Consider the following 12,122-nt stretch of genomic DNA (forward strand, 5'->3'; position numbering starts at 1 on the left):
TGAGTACAAGTGTCGATCCCACGAGGAGTATATATATAAATGTATATTAATGCTTGTAATTAAAATAGTCTCAATTTTATTTAGAAAAATTGATTAAATGATTTGTTTGCGAGAATAACTAAATTGACAAAAGATTTAAATAAAATATCACAACAAACTTGTGCAAATAACAATAGAATAAAAGATCTAGAGGTCCGATTTCACGCAACTATCCACCATGTGTTATTTTGTGTAGCTATATTATAAATGTCATTCTTATTCATTAGCCAAGAATTCTAAATTCTCTACTCCATCTTCCGATTGCTAAGTAGATACTAATTATCTAACAAAAGATTGTAACGTCCCCGTCAACAATCTATAATTAAATAACACAATAAGCACTAATTTCTCTTAATGGCTTCAATAGCGATATATGTCCTCCCGAACTCTATAAATACCATCGATGTATTTTTCCCTTTCTTGTTTATAAAATCCCCTTTCCAAGTGATAACTTATAAACATAAGAATCATTCAAGATATGACCAGTAAAATGAAAGTGTTAAGATTGGAAAAATACAAATGAACAATAACGAAAACTTATATAGCATAATTCATAAATCCCAACACATGGTTTCTAGTTTTGTTCCATCTTTCCTCTAGACACAGGAATTAGTTCATAATAATAATACAAACAACACAACAACACATGAATCTTAAACAAGACATATCAAATAAAAATAAAGAAAGAAGAACTTAGAACAAGAGTGTGGAGTGCAGGTTATTTCTCTCCAAAGTGTGCAAGAAATCTCCTCAGAATAATGAATTTGAGCTTGGAACTTCTTTTTAGCCTCCTCTCCTCTCCTTTGCTCCCTTCCTACCCTAGATAGTAAATAATAGAAGCCTTTTATAGTCCTAGGCAAGTCTTTGCACGCAAAACACAAAAGTCCTCAACTCCCATGCGCAGCACACCAAAAATCAGCATTTTCCAGACTTTGTCTGTCAACGACCGCGGGTGCGCTATAACACAGACCGCGGGTGCGGTCTTGTTTCGGGGAAACTTTAATCTCCAAGCTACGAATACCGCGGGTGCGGTGCAACATGTACCGCGGGTGTGGTACTGCTTCGGCAGAAATTTCTAAAATTGCTTTTCATGGACCGCGGGTGCGGTGCCATTTATAGCGCGGGTGCGGTTTATTCTCGGAAATTTTCATCTTTTGCACTTTCCAATTCAACACTTTTACTACTCCAATTTCTCATTCTAAGTTTCCAAACTACAACAACAAAAACAACAACAAATCACATAAAACCTGCTCAAGAATCACAAAANTACTATTTATATATTCAAGGACTTTATCTATACAACATGCATTGGTATACAGATAAAGAAGTGTCAAAACAATAATTTCAAATATTATTAAAATAAAGACTGTTTATACATAGAGTTTCATTGTGAACACTCGGCCAACACTTGGCTCGACGTGCACCTACTCTAACAATGAACACATTTGATGCAATTTCAAAGCCACGCCCAAACAACTCGAATCGATGCAATGAAACTCAACCTAGGATGCTATGGCAATGTTTCAAACTAACACAACACCCCAAAACAACGACGCATATCATACAACACAACACAACCCGTGGACACGAACTTTTGACACCAAAACACTTCCTACGACTTCTAATGCAACCAAGTGCCTAACGACACGAAATGAAGCACCAAAAATCGTCCAAACATCATACTCAATATACTTAAACGTAGCAGCGATCACCCGACGTTTCCCAACGAAGCCTGCAACAAACAATTCTCACAAATTCGTCAAGAACATACTTTCGTAAAATCGCAGTTTGAGCAGTCTTACGAAAACAATCATAACTCACTTGTTTCTCATCCAAAAATTACGAATTTACTGTCAAATCGAAAGTATAAAAAAGTACTAAATTTTATATGTTGAAAACCTTTCCAAAAAATTAACCAAAATTTCACAGTAATCAAAATGACAGCAAACTCAGTTTTTAAGATCTAAAAATCGTTTTAAAATCGATCCAACCATTTTTGCTCAAACTTTGCACAACATACATGAATTTTTACGCAAAAACAACATCAAAACATATAATATGACAAGATCGATGCAAAAACAAAAGAATATACATGCCTTTGATGAACACGAAACGACGATACCGAAATTTGGGCTTAATAAGGGGAAAAAGTGCTTAATTAATTAATTAACAAGCTAATTAAAATACTAACTCCCTACGAACTATACTAAAATCCCTTAATTTATAATAGAATACACAAGTGATAAATTTTAAAAGTTTTAAAATCTCAAACAAATCAACTTAATATTTTGAAATGCTCAAAATCTTAAAATCATCTAATAGTTAAATTAGGCCTTAAAATGCTTAAAAACTTAATAAATCATTTAAATTGTCACTTTCTTGACTTGAAATAAAATACCACATTTTACAAATCGCCCAAATCGTTGCCGACCTCATTCTCCGATCTCGCATCGAATAATCGCCTGAAACATGAAACTCAAGAAAATATTTTAACTTGCATCACACAAACATAAATAATTTAAAATAGTGCAAATCATAAATCATGCATCGTTAAAATCATTCTAAACTTAAATAAATAATTTAACAATTTAAATAAATGCATGGGTTTTACGCGTACTGATTTTGTGATCTACAATTCTTCCCCCACTTAAATAAATTTCATCCTCGAAATTAAGTCTTTCCAAATAACTCCGGGTAGCGATTCCTCATATCTGCCTCGGCCTCCCAAGTGGCCTCCTCCACTGATTGATTCAGCCACCGGACTTTGACCAACTTGGTCACTTTGTTACGAAGTCTCCGCGCCTGTCTGGCTAAGATTTGGACGGGTCTCTCCTCATACGATAGATCGGGAGCCAACTGCAACGGCTCAAAACTCAAGACATGAGAAGGATTTGCTATATACTTCCTCAGCATCGAGACGTGGAATAAGTTGTGTACTCCGGCCAGATTCGATGGTAGGTAAACTCCTCTAGAGGTAGCTTCGATTCCCAATTCCCATGGAAATCTATCACACAGGCTTGCAACAGGTCTTCCAATATCTGAATCACTCGCTAAGACTGGCCATCTGTCTGCGGGTGGAATGCCGTACTGAACAGCAACTTCATCCCCATGGCTGTGTGCAAATTCTTCCAAAAAGACGATGTGAACCTCGGGTCCCTGTCGGACACAATAGAAACTGGGATCCCGTGCAATCGAACTATCTCCCTGATATAGAGCTCTGCATATTAAGTCATGGAGAAAGTCGTCTTCACCGGTAAGAAATGTGCTAACTTAGTAAATCGATCCACTATAATCCAAATGGTATTGGATGCTCTAACTGACCTCGGCAAACCAACAACGAAGTCCATGGTGATATTCTCCCATTTCCACTCGGGGATAGAGAGCGGCTTAAGCATTCCTGCTAGCCTCTGATGCTCTGCTTTCACTTGCTGACAAATGAGGTATTCAAATACTAATCGGCGGATGTCTCGCTCATACCTGGCCACCAATACAGCATCTGCAAATCCTTGTACATTTTGGTACCTCCAAGATGGACGGAATACGGAGATGCGTGTGCCTCTGTCAGAATATCTTCTCTTATCTAATCAATGATGAAACTTAAAATTAATAATTTATTATATGTTAAAACCTGTATTTTAAAATTTAATATTCATTAAAATTATAAAATTATGTTATTTTAGTATTTTTTGTTTATATTTAAATGTCTTACTAAATATGCTTTATTTTCAGGTTTTCTACGTGTTGGTAAAATAATGATAACTCAAGCTACAAAATTCAAATGGAGGTGATTCAAACATGTTTGGAATCCTTGAGAAATTATCTACAACTTTACAGAAGACATGAATGCCTAAAAAGTTCATCAAGCTGATCAAATTGTGCAAATATCGAAAGGAGGACATTGTTGGAAACTAAAAAGTTCATTAAGATGAGCTCAGTTGATCAGTTCTTATTTGCTTAGTTTTGTTAAACACCAAAAAGGAAGAAATTGTTGGAAACTAAGTTTCGGATGTTTGACAAACTGAAGGGCTAAAAATCGAATTAACCGATCATATAAACTAAACATAATCGGACGCCTCAACTGAATCCAGCAACTGAACTATCCAACCAACTGATCTACGTAACTGGACGCGCCGTCAACTGACTGCAGTTGTGAACTTTATCAGCTTCTACCTTTCAGCTGGACACATCATCAGTTGAAAATGACAACCGACAAATAGTACAACAGTCTGCAACTGTTAGTGGGAACGCCGCATTTCAGAAAAGGCGCACTGTACTATTAGCAGAGGAATTTTGACATGGCACATCAACTGATAGTAAGTTTAAACCGTATTCAATATTACCGTTGGAGGGAAGCCTATAATAGCAGAGAGAAGTAGCTGAAGAAAAGAACGAAATTTTACAATCAGTTGCGAAGAGTGAACTAGCAATCTTTCTTACTGTTACTCTGCTGAAAATTAAGCTCACGCTTATCATATACATTCATAGCTGTTAGGCTATCTTTCGAGCATTTTAGCATATTGTGATTACTGTGAAACTTGATCCTAGAGATCAGTTGTGCTAAGTTTTTCAATTGGGTAAACTGAGTTGTAAACTAAGAGTTTCAGTTTTGGCATTGTTAAGTCCAAACTGAAGTGGGTCTGTACAAGTCTTGTATTGATCAAATTCTTTTAGTGGAAATCCTATTTTCGTGATAGAAGGGGTGACGTAGAAGTAATTGAAATCTCTGAACATCCAGAAACAGACCTTGTGCATCTTTTACAAGCTTTTCAAGTACTATATTATATCTTTCAGTCAGTTATATTCCGCACTTAACTGTTAACTGACTGTGATCGACTGACAAGATTTTGAGAATCAATTTATCACCAAACTGATTCAAACCTTCGAGAAAAATTTAAAAACCGTGAGTATGTATATTTTTGTTCGGTAATGCAGGACCAAGCCTCCATGGTTTGTTTTGTTTCGATTTATCGATGTATCATTTCCTTGCATCTCACGTTTTATTCCTTTGGGTAAGGGGCTGCTGATGAGGGTCTTGTGGGGATGCAGGTGTAGAGGAGGAAGGGATGGTTAGGCTGGAACCAAAGCTTGCTCGAGTTAAGAGGGATGATCGGTGTGTATCGGTGGTTGGGCACGGCTCCGAGTAATCGCGAGGTTGGATTATCTAGTGGCACAAGGGGATGTTCAAAACCGTGGTTCAGACCATGGTGGGTCTAAGCCGTGACCTAGAATGAACCTCACGCTGTTGGTCTTATTGGTAGAACCGTAAGAGCTTTGTTGAGGAAGTGAGGTGCGAGTGTGCTCTCCTAGGTGACTAGCGGTTGTGGTGAGTTGCTGCTTGCATGGGAGGATAGCCATGGGTTCAGAGGGGTCCTAGGGTGGTCCAAGAAAGGTGGGACAGTAGCTGGTTCCGTTGGATTGTGGGCTAGGATTGGAAACCATGGGAAGGATTGAACCAAGGGCTGCTTGGGTTTTGCTGAATTTTTCCAGCCACATTGGTGTATGGCCGAGAGTTTAAGACTTGGTGTTTTTGAGGTTTTTTAGAGCTTTTAGATGTTTTTAAAGTGTGGGAAAAAGTTGAGAACATTTCGGTTAAGTTCGAGTCGATTCGGGTTAAAACCGAGACCCCGGTTCTAGTTTTAAAACGAATCGATTAAATTTTATAATGGGCTCGAGTTTACGTCTAAGAATGTTAATAAATATGTTTTGGGACATTTTAAGGAGTTTTGTAAGCTTCGGGTCAAATTTTAGAGGTCCAAGTGTAAAACGGTAATTTTGGGTTTCTAGGGACAAAATGGTCATTTTGCACCCGGGGTGAGATCTTAGTCCTGGCAGCGCCTTGAGTACATTTTTCATCATATTTTAAATGTTTATGCATCTTGATCACTATTTTTAGGAATTTATGAAAAATACGTTGCATGTTTGGTTTTAAGGAAAATTGCATATGTGCATGATTTTTATAAATGATGGAAATGATGATGTTTTGAATGATGAGAATTAGTTGTGGCTATCGAAGTATATGTAAATGCTTAAAATGTATATGTAAATGATGATGATGAGGCCTAGACACAGTGGATGGGTAGCTGCCGGGTACCGCGGTTCTATATATGATGGGTCCATCGTAAATGATGATGTACGATAGTCACCTCTAATGAACTGAATTCACCAAAGGAAACGATAAATGATAAATGATGAATGATGATTAACGATGAGCTGTTTTGACACGTCACGATTTCATATGACACGTTTGCATTACGTTTTTAAAGTTCATGAAAGATATGTTGAGTATGGTATTTTTCATTGTTGCGTGCCATGTATATGTACTTGTTATTTATGGTACAGGCGTGTTGAGTCTTTAGACTCACTAGACGTGTCTGATGCAGGTGAGCTTGATATCGAGGGGACTGGAGGTGTCGAACTCTGAGTAGGCAGACCTGGTGGGGCGACACGACCCGAGGGCCTCATGTTTTCCACACTGTTATGATTTTACGATGTTGAGAGGATATGATTATTTTTATATGCTGTTTTATTTCACTGTTGAGTGTAGGATTTTTACTTGATTATGTTCCGCTATATCTTTATTGGCAATTACTTAAAATTATTTTTAAATGATATTTTTATTAAGACTGCATGCATGCAATTTATTCAAATGATTATTTTTAAAATGTGAGCTTTAAAAAAAAAATTTATTTCCGCACTTCAAATCAGTAGACTTTTCAGTTCACGTCCTCTTTAATCAACAAAAGAAACATGATGTGCGGAAAAGTGTGGTCCTCGGGTCGTGTGTGCATATCCAATTCTGTCTACTCAGAATTCGGCAACTCCTGTCCCCTCATCGATATGCTCACATGCATCATTCACACCTAGTGAGTCTAAAGACTCAACACACCTGTACCGAGGTAACAAATACATATACATAGCACACAAAATTAAAAAAATACTTTAATCAACATACATTCCATGAATTTAAAACCATAAACGTAAACGTGACATATGAAATCATAGCGTTTAAAAACAGCTCATCCTATCCTCATATCCTTATATATTTATTTTAATTGAATTCATTTCATTAGTTGTGACTTTCGTATCAGCAGCGTGTCAAAACAGCTCATCGGATCCTCATATCCTTATACATTTATTTTAATTGAATTCAGTTCATTAGTTGTGTAGAGGCCTGTATTTCGTATTCGAAATTTTTGCGGAATCTTTAAAAATTTTTCTCTTTAAATAAATAACGTGCATCATTTATAAAATAAACTGATAAATATATTTAACTTAAAAGTAACAGAGGAAGTAAATATTGTGTTCAAAACCACAACTTAAAAATAATTCATCAAAATAAAAACAGAGTTTGAGCATAAAATGTAAATGATGAAATGTGAGATCCTCGGGTTCCTACTACTGCTGACCCAAGTTAGCTCACTGGTCCCCGCCCTCAGTCCCGACCTCATCAGTACCTACAACAATCAAGTCCAGTGAGTCTAAAGACTCAACATGCATATATCGTGAATAACAAGTAAATATATCATAAGATCGCATGCAACGAAAAATATCGTATCGTGAAGCGCAAGGTGAAAATCGTGTCATGGGTAAATATAATTACGTGCCTATCTGAAAATCTTACGTAAAAGATTTGCTCGATAGAGCCCTGTCATAAAATATCATGCTGATATTTTTTCTAGTTGAGATAATGTTTCTACGCAAGTGGCCCATAACATAACATGAACGTCTGATCAGACTAAATCACAGTATACTGGGCGGTATAGATCACCACAGCCCTTGGACTGGATGTCCGTACCCATACATGAATATAAGCCGGTCGTAAGTCACCGGGTAGAGATCCCATAAGCGTGAGGTGGCCAAAAAACATATCGCATATATCTCAAAAGTAAACATTTTATATTTTATGCACGTAATATAATTATAACCATGTTTCTAGCAAGTGAGTTGGATCATTCTCAGGCTTTCTGCGACCTAATTCTAATATGAGACACATGCAAATAATTTCAACTTGGCAGAAACTTGATATCTGACGCAAAAACGAGACAAACACGACCAACAAACTAATTTTCCAACCATGACTCCGTACCAACCCGAACCAACATCGAACCGTCGTTTAGTCATGATTAAAATACACCTAACATGATAAAATAATAACCCTAAGAATTGTAATCCATGAAAATTAGTGAATGGAGGCCAAAATCTTGAAACGCTCTTTCGAGATTCACTTTGGCCCATTGCACCGTAAATTCTTGTACGACCTATAAACTTAACCGAATCACAAACGGCCAAAAACATGACCTTCTTAACTCTTTGAGGTACTGTCCAATCCAAGGCCATAGGCTAAAAGAGAATCAACTCAAACACCACCTCTGAACCGAAACAGAGTTGCTGTCAAAAAAAAAAAAACGTGGCAGCAACTGCGGTTGCTATGCTTCGTTTACAAGACCAATAGCCCTTGGGGCTTGAACCACTGACCAGAGTCTCTTACCAACGTTCTAAGGTGTGGCTTGAACCATGGCTAAGGGCTAAAAGCCAACCACAATCCAAGCAAACACATATGACAATCCAAAGCTTCGCCCGAGAACATCACTTTCTGCATAGTGTGATGTGTTGATCCGTTTTTACTGTCTTGTATCGTTCCAGTGGCCATATGCTTGACCAAGGCTCGATATAGACTTGATGAAGTGTTGTATGAACCATGGCTATGGGCTAGAAACCAACCACAATCCACCCAAACACCCCAAAACCGAACTCACTCACCCAAACCAGAAATGAAAAACCGAGGGGCACTTGTGTTGTGGTTTAAAAATTTCAAAGTACCCGTGAACCAGGCCTTGAAAGGTTGTCTTGGTCACGTCCTAGACATGATAAGGGAGGGTTCTAACCATGGTTATAGGCCCTGCACCGACCAAGATTTGAACCTTCACCTTAGACAACCGAACAGCAAATCGTGTGCCAAATCTGTAGTTCTAGGACTTCTTGCTGTCAAACTTTCATCCTGCGTGTATGGGCTTGAAATAATTAACCAACATGACCCTAGCACACTCTAAATCATGCCTAGATGCAGCCTCGAGTGCCTGGAACCGAACAACTCCCTGTAGCCAATCAAAACAACTCAACCATGAGGCAACAAGCATAAGGCCGAGAAGGCTTGTACAGATTTTTCTGAAATTTTGCTGTCAAATTCATTTGTTTCATGAATCAAGAACATATAATGGTTTAAAAATATATATAGTACTTGATTGAAGAGAAAATAAACAATATATACATGCCTGGAAATTTGTTTTGAATAAAACAAAGCAATACGACGAACACGGCGCGGCGGAGACAGAGTTGTATTTCTTTCTTGTTTTTCTGCTGTTGGTTCACGATTCTAGCAGCTCTTTTCTTCTAATATTTTCGACGGTAAGGGGTGTAGGGGTGCTAGGTAATGAAAGTGAAGTCTACTGGAGGTGATAAATGAGTCAAGGAATGCATTAAGGTAGGAGCTACAAGTGAGGGATTTGAATGACACAAGAATTGTTTCCTTCCTTCTTGCTGCTCGAAAATTGTGGGATTGGTAGGCTAGATTAGTGGTTTGATTAGGTGCATAATGATGCTTAAATTATTAATTATAGGCTATTTAAAGGTGAGGGAATTAATATACCATGAAGATTATGGAATGGTAGTTAAAATGGAGAGTTGCCAAACATACATGAATTGATCTAAGGGGGCTAAAATTTATTAGCAATTGTAAGGTAAAATATTGTTTTAAATCTTGTATTTTAAGTCCTTAAAGTTTTAAACTTCCATTATGTATTTTAGTAAGTTAGTAAATTAAATTAGGGTAATAATTTTCTTGCATGGCATGGCTTGGTCTATAGAATTAATTATTAAAATGTTAGGTTATAATTTCTTGAATAAATTAGACCTAGATTAATTTATCCCAATTGGTCACCCATTTTAATTTAGGCTTTTAATTAAATATTGGACATGGGAGAACTTAATTAATAACTTAACTTCAATCAACTTAATAAATATTAAAACATTCTTTAACATTAAAATAAATTATTCTTTGACTTAAATTAAATCTAGGAGTATTTTCTTATTATAAATTTTATCTCAATCCTCCAACTCCAGTCCGGTCTCTCGTATTTATCCGAAAAGATAAAATCTAAACTCTTGCGATTAAAATAAATAATCACGACTTCACAAATTTTAAAATGACTTAAACCCTATATATGTAAAAAAAAATCATTTTTAATTTAAATAATAGTAATTATGCATGGCTTATACGTAATCTGATTTATCGGGTTCTACAACTCTCCCTCTCTTAAAAGAAATTTCGTCCTCGAAATTAAAACTTACCGAATAACTCGGGATACCGTCTCTTTATCTCTGGCTCAGATTCCCACGTAGCTTCCTCCTCCGAATGATTAAGCCATTTGACCTTCACTAGCTTCACTAGTTTGTTCCGAAGTTTTTTCTCCTGTCTGTCTAAGATTTGCACTGGTCTTTCTTCATAAGACAGGTTCGGATTGAGCTGCAACGGCTCAAAGTTCAAGACATGCAAAAGATTCGCCATGTACTTCCTCAGCATAGAGACGTGGAACACGTTGTGTACTCCGGCCAGATTCGGTGGACGAGCAACACGATAAGCTAACGTCCCAACTCTGTCGAGGATCTCAAATGGTCCGATGAATCTTGGACTGAGCTTTCCTTTCTTTCTGAATCGCATGACACCTTTCATAGGTGCTATCTTCACAAAAACATGGTCGCCAACGGTAAACTCTAGATCTCTCCTCCTCTGATCCGCATAACTCTTCTGTCGACTCTGAGCAGTCCTCAACCTATCACGGATCTTGACTACTACATCGGTAGTCTGTTGAATAATCTCCGGACCCAATTCTGATCTCTCCCCTACTTCATCCCAATGAATAGGCAATCTACACTTATGACCGTACAGTGCTTCATATGGAGCCATACATATAGACGACTGAAAACTGTTGTTATAGGTGAACTCCACCAATGGCAACTTCGACTTCCAACTCCCTGAGAAATCGATTACACATGCACGGAGAAGATCCTCCAGAATCTAGATAACTCTCTCTGACTGACCATCTGTCTGTGGGTGGAAAGCTGTGCTAAACAACAACTTCGTATCCATAGCTGAATGTAAACTCTTCCAAAATGAGGAAGTGAATCTAGGATCTCGGTCAGACACTATAGAAACAGGAATACCTTGAAGTCGGACTATCTCCCGGATATACAACTATGCATACTGAATCATGGTGAAAGTCGTCTTAATAGGCAAGCAATGCGCTGATTTGGTAAGACGATCAACAATCACCCAGATAGCATTTGACCCTCTGACTGACTTCGGCAAACCGACAACGAAGTCCATGGTAATATTCTCCCACTTCCACTCGGGAATAAAAAGAGGCTTGAGCATACCTGCTGGTCTCTGATGCTCCGCTTTCACTAGCTGACACGTTAGACACTCGGATACGAAACGCCTGATATCCTTCTTCATCCCGGGTCACCAATACAATAACTACAGATCTTTGTACATCTTCTTACTCCCAGGGTGAATAGAGTACGGCGACATATGGGCCTCAGATAAGATATCTGATCAAATAGAACCGCCGCTAGGAACCCATATTCTGTCTCGATATCTCACAATACCGTCGCTAACTGTATACAAGATACTGCCCTTGGCCTCGTCTCTCTGCCTCCACTTCGCCAACTGCTCATCTGCTGGCTGCCACTGCAAATACGGTCTAGAAGAGAAGACTAAATCACCAACGTAGATAGACGGGGAACTCTACCTCGAGGATATGTCTCTAGATCAAACCTCCGCATCTCAGACTTAAGGGGTCTCGGAATCACCACATGAGCCATCACTGCGACTTTCTTGCTCAATGCATCCGCAACTACATTAGCTTTGCCAGGGTGGTAGCTAATGTCACAGTCATAGTCCTTCACTAGCTCCACCCATCGCCTCTGACTCATATTTAGCTCTTTCTGCGTAAAGAAGTACTTGAGGCTCCTATGGTCCGTAAAGATCTGGCACTTCTCTTCGTACAAATAATGCCTCCAATTCT

General features: G+C 38.1%; 1 pseudogene; it reads right to left on the reverse strand.

Annotated features, from left to right (window-relative positions):
* The window catches only part of LOC140989420 (uncharacterized), a 17,174-nt pseudogene extending 5,255 nt beyond the window's left edge, over positions 1–11,919 (reverse strand).
* Between the last annotated feature and the right edge of the window lie 203 nt (positions 11,920–12,122).

This window comes from Primulina huaijiensis, chromosome 12 (assembly GCF_012295235.1).
Source record: "Primulina huaijiensis isolate GDHJ02 chromosome 12, ASM1229523v2, whole genome shotgun sequence".
NCBI lineage: Eukaryota > Viridiplantae > Streptophyta > Magnoliopsida > Lamiales > Gesneriaceae > Primulina > Primulina huaijiensis.